The sequence below is a fragment of the Ranitomeya imitator genome, chromosome 9 (assembly GCF_032444005.1).
Source record: "Ranitomeya imitator isolate aRanImi1 chromosome 9, aRanImi1.pri, whole genome shotgun sequence".
Lineage (NCBI taxonomy): Eukaryota > Metazoa > Chordata > Amphibia > Anura > Dendrobatidae > Ranitomeya > Ranitomeya imitator.
Genome location: NC_091290.1, coordinates 134,550,367 through 134,574,679, shown reverse-complemented (window position 1 = coordinate 134,574,679; position 24,313 = coordinate 134,550,367). Strand labels below are relative to the sequence as shown.

The 24,313-nt window shown below is 43.7% G+C and overlaps 1 long non-coding RNA gene across 1 annotated transcript in view; it reads right to left on the bottom strand.

The window, feature by feature from the left end:
* LOC138649028 (uncharacterized) overlaps nt 1-24,313 on the bottom strand; it is an 868,684-nt gene that overhangs the window by 653,184 nt on the left and 191,187 nt on the right. The gene's annotated exons all lie outside the window — the stretch shown is intronic.

Here is a 24,313-nt window from a genome sequence, read left to right as displayed (position 1 = left end):
GGAGAGGCATAAGGTTACTGTAACAAAGTATCTCACACATCCTTATTGAAAAAATGTCAAAGTATGGAATGGACAAGGCAACTGTTAGGTGGATTCATAACTGGCTTAGTGATCGGACCCAAAGAGTGGTCGTAAATGGCTGCACATCCAGTTGGAAGAATGTCTCAAGTGGGGTACCACAGGGTTCTGTCCTGGACCCTGTATTGTTCAACATCTTTATCAATGATTTAGATGAAGGAATTGAGGGTACACTGATTACATTTGCTGATGACTCAAAGCTAGGAGGGATATCTACTACTAGAGAAGAGAAAGAGGATTCAAAAATATGTAAATAAACTGAAGCAGTGGGCGGCAACTAACAGAATGGTTTTTAACAAGGAAAATGCAAAGTACTACATTTGGGCAATAACAATGAAAAAAGCATATAAAGAATGGGAGGAACAGGGTTAAGCAACAGCACATGTGAAAAATAGGAAAAAATACATATAATCCCGGATCAAAAAATGCACGCAAAAATGCGTAAAAAATGTGCGAATTTGACACCAGGCAGTCCTTTGTGAAATTACCTTTTTGGCATGATTTGCAAATGGACTGATCAGGACATTAATTGTATATCACTGTGATTTTATACATTGATGTTCTGTTCATATGTAGTAATATAACATAAATATGTATCACAAATATTCATCACAAGTGCCTTATCCCAAATTTTTCTGTATCTTCTTCAGTACGCTTTTAGACATGATATTTTTTAATATTATTTATGTATATTTAAATGTTGTGATCATGTTTGCAGGTTTTGCAGTTTTTCAGCCAACTGTTTTTTTGTGAAGAAAATCTACTGCAAATTCTCAATATGTGCACATATCCTTAGTCTAAAATAACTCATCCAGTGTTCAGTGTAAAAATTGGCATCATATATCTTAGCACATACAGAGAGCTCCTGTATTCCTTAAACCTTACTTAAACAGTAGTCCATTTTTTTGAAGAAGAGAGAGAAGATGGACCACATACTTGTACCCGTACGTCCATCTTCACCATTTTCAAATAAGATGCGTGAAACAGATAGAAACAGACCCGCAACGTCCTAACTATTGGGAGGATTACACAACCCAGACCCCTATTTTTCTACGGAGGTGCGACTATGGCGCTGCAGACATGGAGGTTGCCCAATGGACTCTCTGCTTCATAAAAAGGCTTCAGAATGAAAAATGGTGGGGGGCTCTGCTACAGGTGTTCCCTTAGGACAGTATTCCCCTAGTCCGGTCCTCAAGAGCCACCAACAGGTCATGTTTTCAGGATTTCCTTAGTATTTCCCAGGTGATAATTGCTTCACCTGCACAGGCAATAATTCCATCACCTACGCAATACTAAGGAAATCCTGAAAACATGACCTGTTGGTGGCTCTTGAGGAGCGGAGTTGGAGAACACTGCCTTAGGACAAGTTACTCTTCTGTGATGGCTGAATACATTTGCAAATCAATTAACAATATATGAAGTCTATAAACAGGAAGGTGATGTTCAAAGGTAAACAGGCAGCTTAACGTCCAACATTAAGGCTTTTATTTTTTATTTGCTAGGAATCGTTTTATACAGCCTTAGATAACTTATTACCGGTCATTCTGGCCTTTCCTGCCCACTTTAAATGGCAGAGGTGAACATGAAACTCTCTGAAGTCGTGCTGATCAATAAGGACAGTCACTTGTATTTCTCAATTGTTCTGCAATGAGCTAGAGACAGAGTGAAGAGATCATTCCCCGGAGGGAAGCCTCTGATCAGCTTCTTCCAAGTAGAGAAGCCAGATTAGTTATTCTTAATGCATGGTATAATTGCCCCTACACCTGGGACTTCTATTAAAGGATGCATAACTTAGGCCGGCCTGCAGATGGGTAGCTCAGGAATCATTGCTCAGTCGTGTGCATGGATTCATTGAGCTTTCTTTCATTTTATTATGATTTTTACAGAAACTGCAGAAATTGGGGCAGGTTATACTAACCCTTTCATGCAAAGTACGTGATGCAAGTGAAATTGTCGGCTGGAGATGCAGTTTCCAGAACAAAGTAAACTAACGGAGGGTGGTCATCTTATGGTATTGGGACTGTGTGACTGTCGCTACATCTGGTAACGTCTCAGGCCTCCATTTTTCTCTTATTGTAAAATGCGACTTGACTCTGTTCCATTGAAGGTCAGGGTGGTCATTTATAGACACAATGAAATTCCTATTTCAGATCCATCAATGCCTGGGTGTCATCTATTGTAATAAATCTGTCTAGTAAATGACAGTGGATTATTTTAATACTTTAACAGTCTGAGTGTCACTTAAAGGAACCATATCCAGACTCATAGCCTGGTAGATGAGTCTGCTAGGGAGGTAGTCACTAGTGGTTAGAAAACTAAATCACTTATCAAGGAACTATGAATATTTTTCTTTATATTACCAATATAAGAACGATCCGGGTTATGAGGGTCTTCTGGTTAAGACTCCTCTACGGTGTTAACCCATTTGGCTATTCTGGTTAAGAGTCCTCTACAATGTCTACCCATACTGTACGCATGTACATTAGAGCTAAGATCCTGCTGATTTCCACTGGGTGGTCTCACAATCTTATAAGTAGGGGAACCTCTTGATTCTTCCCCGACAGACAATGCTGAAGATCTCAACGGTGATAAGCCACCACCAGAAGTCTCAGGCCACAGCTTACACCCCTCTGCCATTTCAAACGACATGCACATTCGGGGGTCAGACAGAAAAGATGTCAGGCAAACGAAACGACAGCTATTCTGAGAAAGTATACTCTAAAGATGTGGCCTGGGACAAGACTAGTCCAATTCTGCCCTCGGCCGGCTTCTCCCAGCGCCACTGCAGATGATTGACAGATTTCTCGCTATGGGAGAGACCTGTCAATCACCTCTAAAAGGGTTGGGCAAAGCCAGCATAGAGCAGAGCTGGACTAATCTCCTCTTAGGTAATGGCCCTCGGGCAGATCTTTAAAGTATATGAACTATGAAACGCTGGAGCATTTCAGAGAAAAGTAAACCTGTATGCAATCGTGCAACCAGCCTTTGTTTCATGCGGCCCATGGTTTGGCCAGCAATAAAACAGGCAACAGATTCCCTTTAAAGTATATTAATGGGGTTTGTATAGATGACACACCCTTTAACCAAAAAGGGATAATCCTACATATTTTCATTTTTGTATTTTTGTATGAGGGATTTGTGGCCAGATAGACAATATGGTTAGTGGATGCACCAGAATTCAATCCGACAAGTAACCAAAGTTTATGGCCGACTTCACTGTGCAATGATGGGTTGATGGACATATGACTTAGATCCCTAAGGGATCATTTATATGTTTGTTATTTTCACGTTACGAGAAAAATGGTCTTAGATTCTCAGTGATTTTGTTCAGAATTTCATCAGAGTGTCATCTGAGTTTCATCTGCGTTTGGTCCGAGTTTCCTCAGTTTCTCTCGAATGAGAAAAATAAAAGTTTCTCTACTTTCGCCTATCTAGCAGTCCCTGGAAAACAAAGAGCACATCAATGTCAACCGAGTGCTGTCCATTTTTTTCACGGACCCACATACTTGTGTTATTGATTCTGATCTGACACTCAGATCGATATTGCGTATGTCTCCACAATTTTGCATGAACCACTCAGTCCGCCAAAATAATTGGACACATGAACAGTCCCATAAAGTATACTAGGTATGAGCGATATCTGTGAAAAACAAGGGTAGAACTCATTTACGAGAAATCGACGTGTGAATGAGCCTTCGCTATGAGTTACTGTAACATTATTAAAAAGCAAAGGCGCATTTAAGTATTATATTAACTGGATTCCCAGATCATCAGATTTTTCTACGACAATAACACCATCTAGAAAAATAATTCTATTTTCTTTTTTAAAAGTGATGCTTCACAAGATTCTAACCACTGGCCGTCCAAGTGCATGCGCCGACAAGAAGCCACCTGGCTGGCTTAGTAATACAAGCTCCAGGATACCAAAAAAAAGAATTAGTCACCAGCCGTCTGATGCTCTTCTTTGTTTCGAAAAAGAAAAAAAAAGGAGGGTGCTTTAAGTAAAAAAAAAAAAAAACCTCAGTCATTTAGTACAAGTCATTTTACATGCTGGGATAATGAAGTATAAAAATGCCTTCAAAGAACTGATTTCTTAGATTTAACTCACTACCAGCCAAGCTTTTTGTGAGGCCCCAAGGAAAACGCATTCCCTGCTCCAGCCAAACAAAAGGGCTGCAAATTCATCAAACTATTTAATTATGCCTCTTTATTTTTCTCCATTAGCAGGTCCTGCCAATACAAAGTAAATAAAGCCACCATGGTCTTTCCCCGGCAGACACATTGACTGGTATTATTCTTTATTCAGTTTACAATATAAAGGTTTCTATTGCTTCTCCCCTCCCTTTCTCCTCCTCGTCCCCATCTTGGCTAGTTTCCTAGCATAAGCATCACAAATTGGAGTGCCCAAATGCACGCGCATGGTCTTGGTAAATAGCTGCCACCAAGGCTTTCTGCATTGCAAGCACACAGTCCATCCAGGCAGCAGCCTCGAGAGCGGCAGCCAAAGAGCCTTATGGAAAAGAGGAGCTTTTTATCCTCAAGTAAATTTGCTTTTTACATCTATTTCTTTTCAGAGGGGTTTTGTTATTGAGCTCACTGTCCACAAATTCCATTGATCTCTGGCTGTGACTCAATCCATATGCTTATGCTTTGACACCGGCTCAGCAAGCCAACCATACAAATCCTGTTCAGCCTGCAAAACGTATTGATTTTATAGATTTCCCCCAAAGTTGTGATAATGATATATCATTGTTAAATTTGGTAGAACAAACTGCTTTCCCAATCTGTCAATGCAAGCATGAAAACCAATTCACAGCCCTGTTTAGAAGGCTTTCTAGTTCCTGAAGAGTAAGTATTACCTAAAACCCGCACAACTTCCCTACCGAGCCGAAGGCAAAGGCTTGATAGTCAACCGCTTCCACTCTCCACGGCCATGACTGATCGGTCGCGTTGTGCATGGTCAGCCTCCGGTAGAATAATAAACCTTTTTCTATTCTCTGCTCGTTATTTATTTTTTTTAACAATTCCTATTTTTAATTGCTGACAGACCATTCGGCACATCAATTATTTTTTTTACATCAAGCTCAGGGATTTTTAGGTTGCAATTAAAATATTTTTTTTCCAGACCCCCCCCCCCCCCCCACCCCAAAAAAGCGATTAGTGGTTCTAACAAATTGTTCTTTTTCTTTTAATCAGAATTCTTCCAGCTAATTAAACCTTGGGTACAATGATCTTTATTTTGTCTTTTTTTTTTTTTTTGCAGATAATTGTGAGATTTTTTGGACACTGCCTCTCGGTCTTAATGCTGCCTTAATGGATGGAGCTGACAGTTGTCATAAACAATTACATAGAAATCACTTCTCCTTTCATTAAGCAATCATCTCTTTTCAACCATTCTCAAATACCCTAGAAACTTTTGTTCAGTCTTCCATGCATAGAAAAGTGCAGAGTTTATTCTTGGTCTCTATTTAAAAAAAAAAAAAAATGGCTACGATATATGGCATTTTATTCTGCGGTGTTGTGCTAAAATCAAGCTGTTCCTTAATTGCAATGGTCCACATTTTGCAGGGCCAGTCATCTTTCTCTTCAGCATTTGTTCAGCTCCTCTGGGAGGAGCAATTTACAGAAAGCATTATTGATTTTCACTATAATAAGGCCTGAGATGTCCTACGGTCTATTCACAATTGGCACATTGCATCTTGACTCATATAACAGTACATATGCAATCCAACTGGACATAGGTCATTACAGGCTTCTCGTCTCCACATTTATTTATCTCATTTCTGTCTGCTAGCAAGTCATACAAGATAAGAAAAAAATATATACATATATACAGTGCTAAAATGCTTTAAAAAATAGAAGAGTTAATAGTTTATACATGCAAAGTGAATGATCAAAAGATAAATCTAAATCAGATCAATATTTGGTGACGGCCCTATGCCTTCTAAACAGCATCAGGTCTTCTAGGAACGCTTGTACAATATCTGGGGTTTTCTGAAAGAATGGGTAACCAATTATACCAAAAATATGATAATGATCATTATTTTTGAAATACTGTCGTTAAGTGGAATAGAAACAGCCGTGTAGGAGGATTAAAACTGGGTGAGGAATAGACAAATTCTGCGGCGTAGGTGAGTAAGGTTGCGGGAGACAGTTCATTTTCCCAGGTCACACACCATGGGAAGGCTGTGAATGTCAAAAAGACACAAGGTAGTTATACTGCATCAGCAAGGTGTCTCCCAAGCAAATATTTCAAAGCAGACTGGAGTTTCGGGATGGCCTGTCCAAGCTCATTTGAAGACGCACCAACAAACGGGAAATGATGAGGACCGTAGATGTAGTGGTCGGCCAAATGTAGAACTGATTTAGATTTCTCTTTGATTTATTCGCTTTGTATTTTGTTAGTTCATAAGAATAAACTATTAACACTTCTATGTTTTTTTAAAGCATTCTTACTCGGCAGAACTTTTGTACACCTGCCTAAAATATTTGCCCAACACTCTATATTCACTCCTCAACATTGAAATTGGAACACCAGAAGGAAGCATGTTAGAATTGTGAAAATCACAGGATCGATTGACAAGTTAATGATATGCAAATAATGAAAAAAAGTAGAAAAATATTTAGAATTGAGAGTCCTCAGAACTGAGAGTCCTCTATCTACTGGCTAACACGGTACCAAGATATACGGTATATCTTTCCTGAAAAAAGTAAACATTTTCAAAACATCTCAATTTATTCAGCATCGAGCATAAGCGCCACGCGCAGACATACACACCTTGGCATATTATCAAGGACGTCTGCTGTTATTTGCTCTCTCTCTTGCTATGTGTAACCCTGGACTAGCCTAATTCTGTGCAGTGGGTGATACACAACAGAGTCTTGCCATAGCCTCAAGTGCGGGAATCACGTACACCTGTCTGGATTGACCTTTGGATAGATCATCAATATGTTATGACAAGACAACACAATTGATATATTTTTATACCAAGTGGGGATCTATTTTGGTGAAACAGAGCTGGTCATAAATGAAAGAATTCTGTCTGCCTTCAGCGACCACTAGAGGGAGCCTAACAACGTTAAGTGCTTATTGAAACCGTTGCATCACAGCTCCCCCTAGTGGTGGCCAATATTCGAAAAACTGAGCTTTTTAATAAGTATTAAGAACAAAATATATTACAAAATTATTAAAAATTGGTATTTAAAGGTAGGCATTCATTTTAAGGTGTAATAGCACGATCAGGGATAATCTAATTTCTTTGAAACCAAGGATCACTGTACCAGAGTCTGTAATATTATCTCGCTATCCCTTAAGACCTACATGAGAGAATGTAGCATCTCTGTCCTGTAATAAGCTGTCATATCATAGAAAGATGGCTGCGTGCTGCCAGTAATTAACCCATTACCTTCCATTAATGGAAGGCAGCATAGTACTGCTGATCTAGCTGTCAATAGCATTGGATTATCTATTACTAATTAGAGTGTATCATTAGCATTCACTTACAAGAAGGACAATTATGGCCCAGCAGCCCCAGAGACTTACTGTAAAGAGATGCTGTTTTCTTAATGGAATGCTATGGCTATAATAAAACTGACATAAGTTTCGCTGACGTATAGCATATAGTTATATGAGTAAATGTCTGGGTATTAATATTTTCTTTGTTAAGGAACTTTACATTCGCCATGTTTTCCCTATTGGCAAGTCAGCATATATTTTGGGCAGATCACTAATGAGAATGTGTTGAAGAGTCATTGTACGTGATTCTCCTGTAAAGGTGAACTCTACCTTTATATACCTTTTGAGGAGTCCCTTTCACAACACTGGTAGGCAGTCTATGACCCTCATCGATATTAGGCGTTTCCCCGCAGCAACGGTTAGTTGCTCCCACACGGAGACAATGGGTTTAAAGGACTTGGCATACTCATTAATAATAGGGACGTTTTATGAAGACACCCCCTATCCATCCCCTTGGAAATATCATAAACGACAGGCTCTCTGTAAGAGAGGATCTTATTCTGGACATTCACCTAAATGGCCGCCACGTAATACTACATATAAGTGAAATTCCTGTTTGGCCGTGGATTTTTGGAGTTCTAGGCAATTGTCCTAAGCGGCAAATATCTGGTCAGTCCAAGGTTGCCTTCTAATAGCGGTAGACTCTGATTAGATGACCCCTTTATCAGTTGATTGAATTCAACGTAATACTTAATCTCTCCTGCGGAGGTGCTACAGGAAAATGGAACCCGGATTAAATTTCCCAACTGCCTAGGGTTGATGGATAGGAGTCCCAGCAGTGTGAACACCCTATAAAAAGTGTACAGAAAGGTATCAAACACTGAGGACTTTCAATTCTAAATATTTTTTCAGAAAATGCCAATATTTAGTCTGAATGTGTTGGGTGCTGCTGGAGAGAAGGGTCGTGCCAAAATGACCTTTATTAACACTTAACATTGCCCGAGTGGGATAAACCAGTTACCATTTTGTATAACACTATGGCACAGGTTTAGTTTCTGTATATACAGTATCCAAAGGTAGGTTCCCTTTAACTGTGTATTTTAGATATATACTACAGTGGCTGTACTGTCTTTATACTTTGAAGGTGGCTATTTTATCAAGTCAACATATGTTCACAAGATACCTGGGACATATTGATCCCCCCCAAAAAAGTCTCACTCCTTAAAGGGAGCCTGTCAGTCAATTCATGCTACCCAAACCATGGACATCATGAATCAGAGCCGGACTGCATGATTGTTTTTCTCTGAAATGTTCAGGCATCTCAAAGAAAACATTATTTAAAAATCCAGCCGGGAATCATAGGCAGAAACAAGTTGAGTTTGATGTGGTCAACGGCCACCTTCTTCCTGCCCCACATAAGTTGTTTGACAGATTACGTCCATGCATGTACATAGGAAGAGACCTGTCAATCACCTAGAGATGGGCGGGGACATGCCGGCAGGACTAGTCATGTCTCTCAGCATTTTCAAACTATGTTTTCTCTGAAACACTCTGACATACCTGGCTGGAAATCCTGCGTCATGTTGCTCACGGAAGGGGCAGCTTGAATTGACTGATGGTTATTACGCTCAACTTTGTCATAACTGGCTGCATTCGCTTCAATATTATTTGCAGCCGCTGCGGGCTGTCAGTAACATGATCTTAAGATACGCAGCCTGGAGAAAAGAAATATTAAAAAGGAGCGCATAATAATAATATTTTTTAATATTCTCAGCTCCTTCCTTGACTTTCTATAGCCGGATTGGAACGAGACTGCCATGCGTGAAAACGCTTCCATAAAGGTGGGCGCTCGCTCGACGTGTGCTGTACCCAGTAACAATTCCATCTGTTTCACTATAGAATATGCTTCAGTGGAACACTAGAGTTTTATGACAGCAACTGGGATTCTGTGGCTATTTCACTAGGTGAAATATGATTAAAAGAGAATAGCAGCTGTGTATAAATCCCCGACTGCTACAAAATTTATGTGCAGCGTTGCAAAGGAGAGGATGTTTTAATTGAGGTGATTTTATAGAATTCTGGTTAAGATTTCATGAGGGCCGTATGCCTGAAAGGTCCTTTTTTTCAATTTATCGCTCTCGGTCGGAATATCTTGCTAAGCTTGCAGAGTTCTTTTGATCCCTTGCCTGTGGTTGCACGATCCAGGTGTCTTCACTGGGGGTGATAACTCTAATTCCAGTCTTTATTTATTTCCTCCTTACTACTTGTAAGTTTTAGGAATAAGGGGTTATAAAAATAAAAAATGGCAGCTGGCTAGACTCCTCTGACCTAGCAGAAACAAAGACGGTGGGGAGCCTTTGGATGTGCAAACAATAGAACTGTAAAATAAGGTAGATTTGTGCTTTATATTAAAGAGTACTTTTCATTTTTAAAAATCTCTGCACATGTTCTTTACATCATGTTCACACTAGAAAGGTGCTCAGATCCCTCCACTGGGGGCTTATACCCAAATATGTGATTCAGACATAGTCTACTTTGCTTGCTGCTTACTCATGAGACAGGGGGTGTGGTGATCCCCGAAACGTGGTGTGATTTTAGCCATTTCGCTAATACTTGTGGCGCATGTCGTTTGCAATAAACTTCGCATACCATTATATTGCTAGAAAATTTTCTAGATCGATGCAGACTAGTACCATCCTGGGTGAAATATCTGCAGCGATCCTGGATTGGTTGGTGAGCTCCATCACATCCTCGTCCATGTGTAGGTTTTAATTGTCCTGTTAGATGTGGCATACCACGTCACCACTATATTAGTCTATTTTCAACATTAGTCTCCATCATATTAGTCTATTTTTGAGCACCCTACAGTCTCTACATTTTTTCTTTTTGTTTATGCAAAAATAGAAGGACACCGAAGGAAAAAAGTCCAGATGTTCATCCTTTGGACTGTATTTGCTTCGTTGAAGTCAGTGGATACATCAGGGAGCATATCTGAATCCTGTTTTTGTGTTCCCCAAAGTTGTAACCGGAGAACCCTTTTGTAGCATGAACGTGGCTTTACACTCATATGGAGATTCTTTGGGCTCTAAAAGCAGAATCCAGACATCAATGATATACAAGGCAAAATATATCGAAATAATTGGAACTATCACTTCATCCAAATTCTATTCTTCATCTCTTATGGTGGGAAAGTGGATTCCACATCTATGGGTTACACTGTTTATGGGACCATAATGGTAGAACTGTGACTATCGCTGCAATGAGGTTACTGTGAATGATATTTTTATGGTGGTGCTAGTGTTGGCAATGCTTTTGAAGGATACTGATTATTGCAATAATGTCAAAGAGTCTCATGGCCTTTAAGCCAATAACACACATGACATGGCTGTCAGCAGAATGATGCTTTGGACGTTCGTTCAGCTGACAGCCATCTCAGTTGACATTTCCATACCAAACCAAGCGCTCCTGTGTTCTGTATGAGAAAGTCGTGACTGACACATTGGCTAGCGGCCTATCTCTGGGAGAACAAGGCAATTGGCAGTCTGAAATTGGACATGCGCAATCAACATCTCTCCCGACAATCAGTCGGCTGGCTCCCCCATACAAATTAGACCATTCAGCCAACATTAGTCCAATGTTAATGGAGGCCCTTATTGCCCAGTATAGTTCAGACAAATTCCATTATGTTCTATCCTAATTATTACAATGATAGGGGTCTTGGGCACACAAGAAATTATCTTAATGTTCTGTTGATCTGGAAAATAAACCAATAATCCAATTTAAATGAAAACTCGCAAATCTGAATTCGCAAACAACAAGAATATATTTGGCCAAAAATTAAGGAAACATTATCTGACCATAGCTGTTAAATAGATTAGATCATCTGATCTCACGCCAAAAGATAAGTTATTATTTTATATAACGTATTTCTATTAATGGGGTTGTGAAGGATTACAAAAAAAGTTCCAAGAATACAAAACGTATTAGAATAGAAAAATAACAACTACTCCCCTACACAATCCTTCCCCGTTCCAGCGCCACCACTCTGGCGTCCCCGTCTGCTCCCGCATCGATCATGTCTATTCTATCATTCTCTAACCTTAACGGTGACTTACCTTCCATACAAGTGAATAATGGGACCTTTCTTATTTTAACAAAATGTCCTTCTCGTTTTGTTTATTTTTTTTTTAAAATCATAGACAACCCCTTTAGGCTGATTTAAGATCAATCTGGCCAATTCTCCGGTTAGATGAAACATCAGCATTTCGCTGTCCATTTTTTTTATTACATATATCTTTATCCTATAAATGAGATCATAAATGGTATAAAATAAAGTATTCTCCCTGAAGCAGAGCATTTAAGCTTTTTGTAATATATGGTTTTCCATCAGATTAAATTTAGTAGCAATATAAAGTGTTGATGCAACAAAAAGCAAAAGTAGGAGCAAAAGTAGAAGCTCAATAAAGCAACATGTTTTGTAACAGTATACACTTAAAAAATCCATATACCGCAGCCTATTGGTCCTTATTAAACAGGGTACAACATGTGTCTTAAACGACTCTACAATTACGACCGAAGTGATGTTTTGTCGTTCTCGGAAAGACGGGTTGAAGATTTTGTTTCCACTAACATCTTTGTACCAAAAGCTTATTTTTATTTCTTTTTTTTAACAAAACCACTCTTTCCAGTTTCTCCGCTAATGTCCCCATGTCTACAGCTGGAAACCAGATTTTGCAAAACACAAACCTTTACTGTATGGGAAAAAAAAAGGAGTGAAATTGCAATGCTGCTGTTTTATGGCAGAATCAAAAGGAAATTTATAAAACATCAAAGAAAATATTTAAAATATATCAAACACAATTTGTAAAATAATATAGCGAAATAGAAAGAACATTTGGGTGGGAAGTGCTGTGCACATGTGGAGAATTAATTTATTAACCATGTTGCTTAGACTCCAGATACTCTCAGGAAACGGATTTTAGGGACTTTTTATTATTTCTTTTTTTGTGAGGCAGTATCACAAGAGCTTTAGAAGGAGAGGCATGGTGTATGCCGCAGCAGAAATATACGGGTAATATGTTACAAGACTTGATTGCAGACGATGACCTGTGCAGACCTCTTCAAGTGACAAGCTGGGGCAGCCATTTCAAATGCAGCTGCTTTCATCTAATTTCTCTCTTTCCGATGATAGTCACGCAGCAAATTTCAGGATATAGGCGTGTGGGATGTTGGTGTAGAACAAGTAACGTGTGTTTGCTGTCTGTAGGTCCCGGAAAACCAAAACAAATGATGACTTGACGTCTTTATCATTTAGCCGAGATTTCTGAGCACCAGCCAGTGCCGTGTGGGTCTTGATTTATCAAAGGTACAAAGGCTTAGCACTTATCTTCACTTCATGTAAACGTAAGTGCTCAAAATAATGGCCTTCTGATAAATCTAAATCTTACATTTCCACTTTTCTTGCTGTCACTTTCCTTTAAAGAATCAGTTTCATCTTCCATTAGTAATAGGGAATGTAGCTATTCCTGTATGTTATCTAGCTATAGTTGTTATCAAGGAATCTGTGCAGCTTCTTTAGATTGCGACAACAAAGCTCGGGACGTTAGACTGCCTAAAATGATCATTATTCATTAGGAATGGCTAGCGCCCAAGATGCTATTATGGTCTTTTGATAAAAAATAAACTAAATACTCTATAATTTCTAAACTCTTCAGACCATTAAAGGATATTATATACAATAATTTACCTCTTTAGGTCATTACGAACTAAATCACCTCAACCTTAACAAGTCTACTATTTTGGGAGTGTTGATAATTCGCGAAATACATTACTGACATTATAGAGCCCACCGAGTTCTCCGTCAGATAGGACACATACACATAGGACAAATATTGGATAATATGTTGCCTATGATAAAGAACTTTGTTCGAAACACGTCAGGCGTTTAGGGGCTACGTCCCCAGATGTTTTATTCTCGTCGTGAAAATATAATATTGAAGATATTAATGAAGAGACGCCTGGTGCTGGAACTTTTTTCCTTCATTTGCTATTGCTAATGAGTGGTATCCAGCCACTTGTTCCTGGCACCTGTGTTCATCTGGATTCTGGTGAGGCACCACTAATCCCCTTCCCTGCTCCCAGTATGATGTTGGATTGGCTAATATTGGTTGACGAACTTCAGTCATCGGTGGGAAAAAAAACCATCTCAAACTGTTTCGGCCATGTTGAATTATTTCGGCTGATACAGCCAGCTGGTTGTTAATTCCAGGTTAGTAATGGGATTGTCAGATAGACACCTCTCTATTACTAACCCCGGGGGTTGATGGCAATTGTGATTTTTTACAAATCACAGCTGTCATCAAATGCAACTACCATTACCCAAATTGCCACTGCTCCAAGGCAATCGGGAAGAGTTGAACAAAGCACCAGAATTGAGCATCTAATGTGATGATCCAATTCTGGACCAGCTGCGGGCTTGTATTTTTAGACAGGGGTGGGCAAAATAACCATGGACCTTCTCAACCTAATATCAGCTCACAGCTGTCTGCAATACCTTTGCTGGTTATAGAAAATAGGGGGGACCCGGGGGGCGTGTCCTAGCTGGCCATGTGAGTGGAAGCAGGGAAGAGTGCTCCTGCTGCCAGAAGGACAAAAATCCTGCTTTAACCCTGATTTTCGGGTAAACTCACCTAAAATCGGCTGGCTGAAGGTCCGGAGAGTGCAGCGGTGCGGAGCGGCGGGTCCGGAGTCGGCAGCGATGACCAGGAGGCGGCAGAAAGATGCTGGCACCAGCGATGCAGGAGCCGGCCAAGATGGCTCCGATGCTAGGGAGGACGCCGAGAAGGAGAACGCCGCATGTCAGCGGCGCATGGAGGTGGCCGCAAAGCTGCAGCAGTATGCCAGAGTGGAGGCTGCTGAGGAGGCAGAACCAGGATCTGGATCTGGAGCTGACCAGGAGGAGGAGGAAGCAAGCAAGGCTGAGCAGCATGAGGTACAGAGGGGGAAGGAGAGAGGCAGCATGGCTGGGGCTAGTGGGGGACCTGAAGCCATATCACAGGGAGAGGAGCCGACTCTTAGAGATGTTATCACACTGATCTCTTCATGTCAGCAATCCCTGAACTCCTTGGGCCAGCAGATGCAGGAAGTTAAAGGGGACACGGCACAGATTAATGCGGCTCTGCAGAAAATGGACAAACGTATAGGAGTGGTGGAGGAGAGCGTGAGCACGGCAGAAGATCACATAGTGAAATTACAAAAAGCTGAAGTTCGCCCAAGCAATAGCCGAGCTCGCTGCTAAAAATGAGGATCTGGAAAATAGATCCAGAAGAAATAATATATGTATAGTGGGGCTGCCTGAAAAGACTGAGGGGAGAAATCCCACTGAGTTTGTGGAGAACTGGCTGCTGGAGAAAATTGGGAACACAGTGTTGACAAAAGTCTTTGCTGTTGAACGTGCTCATAGGGTCCCGCCGCAGCCCCCTGCCCCAGGAGCGAATCCCCGTACCATGCTTGCTAAAATACTCAATTACAGAGACAGAGACATTATCCTTAGAAAGGCTAGAGAGATGGAGGATCTGACGGCTGGAGGTCAAAAAATCGCCATTTATCCGGATTATTCCGCTGCGGTTCAGAAACAGCGGATGAAGTTTACTGGAGTCAAGCGGCGACTGAGGGAGCTGGGAGTGCAGTACTCGGTGATGTTTCCCGCCAAGCTGAGACTGGTGGCTTTTAATAAGACCCACTTTTTCTTGACACCGGAGGACGCTACCCAGTGGCTTGATACTCATGAGAAAAAACTTAAGGGAATGGGCGACTGACATTTCGGCGAGATCCAGTTGGGATTTGTTTTCTCTGTCGATAGAGGAGAGTTCTGCGCTCGTTAGCAATGGTTAAAGAGTTGAGCAACTGTTGGGGGTTTTGCTGGGCCATATTGAAGGAATGGCCGGAGGGGACAGTACCAACTACTAAGTACGGGGGAGGAGGGTTATGCTGGGTACTGTGAACTGGTTTGGTACTTTTTCTATATGTTAATATAAGTTGAAATGTTAAGATACAATAGAGTGAAAGTTGGGGGGGAAATTGTGATTGCTATGGCAGCGGGACGCGAATGGAGAGGGTTAAGTAAGGGAGAATGTTCGCAGTGGGCAGTGGAGCCCCACTCTTGATGAGAGGAAGAATGCGTTATATTGGGGGGGTTAGGGGGGCAAGTTGGGAGGGGGCAGGGGGGGTGGGAGGATTGGGGCAGCTCATACTTGGGAAATTGGATACTTTAAGAAATGATGAGCCACATTATGGGAGATTGTATTAAAATATTGAGTTGGAATGTGAGAGGTCTGGCGGATAAAACACGGCGGGCGGCAAGTCTGCAGTATGTCCGAGAACAGAAGGTCTCAATGATATGTCTGCTGGAGACACATTTAGTGCGGGAGAGGGTAAACGTATTGAATAGGCGCTGGATACAGAGGGCGTATCATTCTACTTTCTCGACGTACTCTAGGGGTGTGTCTGTGTTAATACCTGCGGGGGTGCAGTATGAGGAGGTAATGGTAAAAGAGGATGTGGATGGTCAGTATGTGGTGGTGAAATGTAAAATAAATGGAGTGTTGATGTGTATAGCGGCAATGTATATTCCGCCCCCATACTCAAGTAAGAAGATAAGAGAGGTGCTGGAGAGGGTAGAGCGTTGGGGACCGTTACCATCTCTAATTATTGGCGATCTTAATAATATCTGTGATGACTTTTGGGACAAAAACAAAAATCCCCAGAATAGAACAGGGGGACATATCACTACGTTTGGGACCTATGTCCGGGAAGTAGGTATGATTGATTTATGGAGAGTTAGACATATTGGGGAAAGGACGTACTCATGCTACTCGCCAGCTCATGGTACTTTGTTTAGGATTGACTTGGCGCTGGGTAACTGTTTACTGGACACGATGGTAGGGGAGGTGAGATATTTGCCTAGGGCTCTTTCAGACCATAGTCCAGTTGAGGTGGAATTTCGGCCGGTGGGGACACGGATCGGGAGCAGGAAGGAGTGGAAGATTCACCCTAATTGGCTACACAGTATGGACTTGGAAAAGATAAAGAAGGAGTTGGTGGAATTTTTTGAGATCAACGAGGGAAGTGTAGATGTTCTTACTGTGTGGGAAGCCATGAAGGCGTACTTGACGGGACTGCTGTTCAGGGATATTAGCAGGTGTAAGAGGAAATCGAGAGAGACAGAGAGGTTGGCGGTTGAAGGGCTGAGGATAGCCGAGGATGAGATGGTAATAGCGGGTACTCCGGAAGCTGGGAGGAGGCTAAAGGCAGCTCAGAGTCAGTTGGAGGAGGTATTGCTCGGTAAGGCTGAAAGGAAGAGGGAATTCATGAATCTGGCTTTTTACCAGGAGGGTGAATCTGTGGGTCATTTGCTATCGATGGTGGCTTCTGCCCAGAGAAACACTTCCTTTGTTCATTCTTTGGTATCGGGGAGCGGTGTGGCTGTCTCTGAGACTTCAGAGATTTTGGACATTTTTGCGGATTTTTATGCGGACCTATATTCCTCTCAGGTAGATGGGTCGGTGGAAGACACGGTGGCGTTCCTTGAGGAATTGGAGCTCCCAAGGCTGAGTGACATAGATAGAGAAGATTTGGAAGCTCCCATTACGGAGGAGGAATTGGGTCGGGCACTGCAGTCTATGGCTAATGGGAAGGCACCTGGCGTAGATGGATTTCCTGCTGAAATTTATAAAAACTTTGGGGAAGTGCTGATCCCTAAATTAAGGGTACTTCTGTAGGAGGCTAGGAGTGGCGGTCGTCTACCGGCATCTATGCGGGAGGCCATAATAGTGGTGATTCCTAAGGAGGGGAAGGACCCTACACAGCCGGATTCATATCGGCCAATCTCCTTGCTTACTACAGACGTTAAACTTCTGGCTAAGGTGTTGGCGATGAGGTTGACAAGTGTTATTTCCGGCCTGGTGCACTCAGACCAGTCCGGCTTTATGCCTGATCGGTCCACTGCGATCAACTTACGAAGGCTGTATATGAATTTGCAACTCAGATCCGACAACTGTGGCCAGAGAGTTATTGCATCTTTAGACGCTCATAAGGCGTTCGATAGTGTGGAGTGGGGATATCTCTGGCAGGTGCTCCGGAGTATGGGGTTTGGACCGCAGTTCATATCCTGGATTCGACTGATGTACTCGATGCCGATGGCTAGGGTTGGGGTAAATGGGGAGTTATCACGGACCATACAACTGGCTAGAGGGACGAGACAGGGGTGTCCGCTCTCTCCTCTTTTGTTTGCTCTGGCTGTGGAACCACTGGCTGCTAAGCTTCGACGGTCTGATGAGGTGACTGGGTTTAAATATGGGATGATTGAAGAAAGGGTGGCGTTGTATGCGGATGACATTCTGCTATTTCTGGCTGACCCGGGTACGTCCTTGGAGGGAGCCATTGGGATTATTGAGCGTTTCGGATCGGTGTCGGGACTTAGGATAAACTGGAGTAAGTCTGTCTTGTTTAAGGTGGATGATGATGGTGGGGAGCCACTGGAGGATGGGCGACTGGAGGTGACTAGCCAATTTAAGTACCTTGGAATATGGGTATCTATGCCTGTTACTGACTATATACATAGAAATCTGACTCCAATCTTAGGTGTTCTTAAAGCGAAAGCGGATGCTTGGCTTAAACTGCATTTATCTGTGGTAGGTAGGGTGAATCTTATTAAAATGATTTTGATGCCAAAAATTCTGTATATTCTTCATAATGCGCCAGTTTGGATACCACGCGGGAGATTTAGACAGATTAACTCTCTGTTCAGGAATTTGATATGGGTGACACAGCATCCGCGTATCAAACTGGAGACACTTCAGCGACCCAAGGAAGATGGGGGTCTGGCATTGCCTAACCCTGAAATATATTTTCTTGCAGCCCAAAGTCAGCATTTAAAAGGCTGGGCGCATGAAGGGTCATCTGGGGCGGTACAGCGGCTGATGGAAGTGGTGACAAAAAGAAGGCCAGTGGTACAATGTTTGGAGGATGGATCCCTGGGGGCTCTGGGGAAATTATACCCGACTGTGTTGTTGATACGCAGGCTGTGGGGTAGGCTGAGACATATACGGGGGGTCACGGATTTGACTAGATTCTCACCGCTATGGCATAACAGCAACTTACAGGAGTTTGAGGCACTGGGGGTACTGACAGAATGGCAGGTCAAAGGGATTTAGTACGTGTATCAAATAATTGAGCGAGGTGAATTGAAATCATTTTCCCAATTACAGGCGGAATTTGGTCTTGGGACTGTGGGGGAATTTCAGTATTTGCGGATGAGGCATGCTTTTGGAGCTCAGAGAAGAAACGGAGGTATTGGAATTCAGAGGGATATAGTACTGGAGTATGTGTTTAATGAAGGGACTACTGGGGGAGTCATATCTACTTTGTATAAAGATCTGTTGCACACTTTCCTATTGGGGTTTCCAATAATGGCGAGAGCTAAGTGGGAGAGGGATCTGGGTCCAATGGAGAATGAGACTTGGGAGTCGGTGCTAGAATGGGTCCCACGATTGTCACTGAGCGAACCGTAGACTGTCACAGCTCTATGTGATACACAGGGTTTATAAGTCACCGATGGTGCTATATAAGGCTGGTTTGCGTGATGATTCTGAATGCCCGAGGTGTAAAACTGCAGATGCTGATATACTCCATATGATGTGGACGTGTCCGAGACTGGCTGCTTTTTGGGTGGTAGTTTTGAGTCATATGGAAGGTGCGTATGGATGTAAGGTGCCAAGGGATCCACTTGTGTGCTTGTTGGGATGTGTGGATGAGATTGGAGTGGATAACAACCTGAAGATAGCTATTGCCAGATTGTTATAGATGGCTAGGAAGGTAATAGCTCGAAATTGGATTAGGGAAGAACCGCCGTCAAGAGGAGAGTTCCTCCAGTATGTAAAGCAGGGCCTGACACTGGAAAAGGGGTTTTATAAAAAAAGAGGGAAAATCGAAATGTTCAATAAAATGTGGTCTCCGTGGATTGCTATGGGATAGGGGTATTATAGAGGGAGAGTCAATTAAGGTTCTTAATTAATGGTAATGTTAAATGTGGCTTATATTATTGGCCGAGGGATTAGATAGTATATTGGTCTAATGATGGAAGTGCTAAGCAAGGTGAGCTGCTTTGTTGGGTGGGGTTGGGGGGTGGTGGGATTGAAGGGGAATGTTTGAAGGGGGGGGGGGAAAGCTTTGTATTGAAAATGAGAATGTAACATGTCATTTATCTTGTTATTCTTAATAAAAATTTATTTGAATTAAAAAAAAAATAGGGGGGACCCAATGTTGATTTTTTCCTTTATTTACTAGATTAATCCGTGTACAGTAAACTATACATGCACAACACTAATTATATATCTCACAGATATCTATCTACCCGATATCTACCTATCTACCCCATATCTACAGTTAGGTCCAAATATATTTGGACAGATACAACATGTTAGGACTGGCGGAACGCACCAAGAAAGATGTTATAGATGCGTTCGCAGTCCGGGGTCCACCGTGCAGGAGAAACCCTGCTGCTAGTAAATAGCAGACTATATGGAGGTACACTAAAGTATATACACGTGGGTTCAACCTCACCCAGCGTGAAGGGAGCAATCCTGCTGCGTCACAGGATCGCGGCACCGCACCTAAAGCGCGAGCGAGCAGTCAGCGTACTTAACCCCAACTGGGATTGAAGTCCGATTAGACCCTCGCTGGCACTACACCACAACTGGGTGTGTAAGGAAACTAAGAATAAATATATAAATGCACAGGAGTGCGAGCAATGCTGCACTGACGGATGCCACCAACCACACTGGCTTGGGTATGGAAAGCGCAAGGCAAGCGCACGGCGCCGTACAGGCGGACACAGCAAGAGGACGCTGCAATGTGTGTTTCGTGCTGTTGGACAAGTCGGGCGCTAGATAGCAAACATACAACTTCCGCGAACAGACATTCAATAGGGAGGGTTATTTAAAGAGCGACTTTCACTCACAACACATACACATATTTACAAGACAATACTAGCGCATGGCCGTGCGGTCATGCGCAGTTTATATAGTTGCAGCACAGGAAGTGGCCACAGGACTTTTGCCCTTCCAAGACCTGTCAAGAGGACCAATGGAATGTGCCGCAGAGCCTGAGCACATGACCCTCGATCTCCAACGGGAGATCTTACCCTGGGCATGCTCAGTATGCGCAGACAAGGACTTAGTCCCAGAGAAGTCCGCTCGCTGCTGACCAGTACTGGCTTTAATGGCAGAGACTGGAGAAACAGCAGTAACTCTCAGAACAGAGTGAGAATGAGCAAGACGCTGGGACCGACGTCTTTGCTGAGCAGACTCCACTGCGGCTGGATAAGAATGGGAGACCGCAGCGGAGGTGGCTCGAGATTCCCCCTGTGCAGAAGCAGGAACTCGAACCCTAACATTACCCCCCCTCCTAGGGCCCCCCCTCCTTGGGCCTCGCTACGTTCGAAGGCAGCAATGAGCTGTGGAGCCCGGATGTGCTCAGCAGGCTCCCAGGATCTATCCTCAGGACCGTAACCCCTCCAGTCCACCAAATAAAATTTTTTGCCACGAACCACCTTGAACCCCAAGATAGCGTTCACCTCGTAATCGTCCGTAGACGAACCCGACGTCCCAGTAGAAGACTCAGAAAACCGGGACATGTAGACGGGCTTAAGGAGGGACACATGAAAGGTGTCGGTGATACCAAGGCGTGGAGGAAGGGCCAGACGGTAAACCACAGGATTAACCTGTTCGAGGACCTTAAAAGGACCTAAGTAGCGAGGTGCAAACTTGGTAGACTCAACTCGCAGTCTGATGTTACGGGCGGAGAGCCACACCAAATCGCCAGGAGCAAAGGTTGGAGCGGGGCGCCGATGTGCGTCGGCGGAGGACCTCATTCTCTCCTTGGAAGCCCGAATGGCATCCTGAGTGCGATCCCAAATGTCCCGTGCCTCCACAGCCCAGTCTGCCACCCTGGAATCGGCGGAAGACACGGGCATGGGCACAGGTACCCGCGGATGCTGACCATAGTTAAGGAGGAATGGGGTCTGTCCAGTGGAGTCAGCTACAGCATTGTTAAGAGCAAACTCCGCCCACGGTAGCAAAGATGCCCAGTCATCTTGCTTAGCAGAGACAAAATGTCGCAGATATGTGACCAAGGTCTGGTTGGCTCTCTCCACCAACCCATTCGTCTCGGGATGATATGCCGAAGAGAGATTTAACTCAATAGTGAGAAGATGACAAAGCTCTCTCCAGAACCGAGACGCAAACTGGGGACCCCGATCACTGACAATTTTGTCTGGCATACCGTGAAGACGGAAGATGTGTTTAATAAACAACGCTGCCAAGGCCCGTGCAAAAGGTAGCCGAGGAAGCGGCACCAAATGCACCATTTTAGAAAAATGGTCGGTGATTACCCAAATAATGGTACAGCCACGAGACTTGGGCAGACCCACCACAAAGTCCATCCCGACCATCTCCCAGGGCCTGTCTGCCACCGGCAGAGGGTATAACAAACCAGCTGGCCGTTGACGGAGAGACTTATTCTTGGCACAAGAGACACATGCCCGAACGTAGTCTCCGACGTCACGAACCATATGTGGCCACCAGTACATTCTCGCCAGCAACTCTGATGTCCTCTTTGCCCCAAAGTGTCCACCCACTCTGGACGAATGAGCCCAGGAGAGAACCTCCGGTCGCAAATTGATGGGAACAAAAGTCTTGCCCGGAGGCACAGACTCAAGCGAAACCGGAGCTACAGTTCTCAGACTCTCCGAAGGGACAATGAGCCGAGGCTCGTCCTCCTCAGTTGACACAAGGGAGCGAGAGAGAGCGTCAGCACGAATGTTCATCTCCCCGGCGAGATAATGTAGAGTAAAGTGGAACCGGGAGAAAAACAAGGACCATGTGGCCTGACGAGAATTCAGCCGCTGGGCTGTCTGCAAATAGACCAAATTCTTGTGGTCCGTGAAGACTTGGAATGGGAACCGAGCACCCTCCAAGAGATGTCTCCACTCCGAAAAGGCCAACTTCATTGCCAGCAACTCCCTATCCCCGATGGAGTAATTTCTCTCCGCTGGTGTGAAGGTCTTTGAGAAGAAGAAGCATGGGTGCTTCCGACCTTGAGCATCCTTTTGATAGAGGACTGCTCCAGCACCAACGGATGAGGCATCCACCTCCATAAGGAATGGCTTATCTACATCGGGACGATGTAAGATGGGAGCGCTAGCAAAATGGGACTTTATAGAAGCGAAGGCCTTGGAGACCCCTTCGGACCACAATTTGGGATTCGCTCCCTTCTTGGTGAGGGATACCAAGGGAGCTACCAAAGTTGAGAAGTGGGGGATGAACTGGCGATAGTAATTTATGAACCCCATAAAGCGCTGCACCGCTTTAAGAGAATGGGGTTCCTGCCAGTCCATCACTGCCTGTAGTTTGGCAGGATCCATAGCCAATCCCTGGGCCGAGATGATATAGCCCAGGAAAGGTAAGGACTCCTGCTCAAACACACACTTCTCCAACTTTGCATATAAGGAATTCGCCCGTAGGAGTTCGAAGACTCTGCCAACATCTCTCCGGTGGGAGTCAATATCTGGAGAGAAGATGAGAATATCATCCAGATAGACTACAACCGAGGTGGAAAGCATATCCCGGAAGATATCGTTGACAAAGTCCTGAAAAACGGCTGGGGCATTACAGAGCCCGAAGGGTATCACCAGGTACTCATAGTGCCCATCCCTGGTATTGAAAGCCGTTTTCCATTCGTCCCCCTCACGGATACGAATCAGATTATAGGCACCCCGCAGATCTAATTTGGTGAATATCTTAGCTCCCCTTAGCCTGTCAAAGAGCTCCGATATCAGGGGCAACGGGTATTTATTTTTAATGGTGATAGCATTGAGACCCCTGTAATCGATGCAAGGACGTAACTCCCCGTTCTTCTTCTGTACGAAGAAGAATCCCGCCCCTGCCGGAGACACCGACTTCCTTATAAACCCTCTTGCCAAATTCTCCTGAATGTATTGAGACATAGCCTCCGTCTCTGGGAGAGAGAGGGGATATACTCTTCCCCGAGGAGGTTCAGCTCCAGGCAAGAGGTCTTTAGGACAGTCGTAGGGGCGATGAGGCGGTAGGGTCTCAGCAGCCTTCTTAGAGAATACGTCTGCATAGCACCAATAGCACCTAGGAAGAGATGAAAGGTCTGCGGGTACCTCAGTAGTAGAAACCTGTAGACACTCACTCACACACCTGCCCATGCAAGACTTACTCCAACCCAATATTCTCCCTGAGGACCACTCAATATGTGGAGAGTGGAAATGGAGCCAGGGTATTCCCAGCAAAATCTCATCCATTCCCTCGGGAAGAACAAGAAGGGAAATAATCTCCTGGTGGGAAGGGGACATGGATAGCGTGAACGGAACTGTCTGGTGTGTGATCTGCAGTGGAAGTGTCGCCCCATTCACAACTCTAACTGTAACTGGTTTGGCGAGCATGACTAGTGGTATAGCATGGCGTAGAGCAAAAGCAGAGGACATGAAGTTTCCCTCTGCTCCTGAATCCACACAAAGCTCGACTGTTAGAGTGGAGGAGCCTAACAGGATTGTCCCTTTAAAGGACAGTTTGGAGGAAAATGCTGCTGTGTCTAGTGAACCTCCCCCAATGGTTACTAGACGTGATCATATTCCCGACCGCCGCGGACATTTATTGGCGTAATGTCCAAGTTGATGACAGTTTTTACAAACCACGG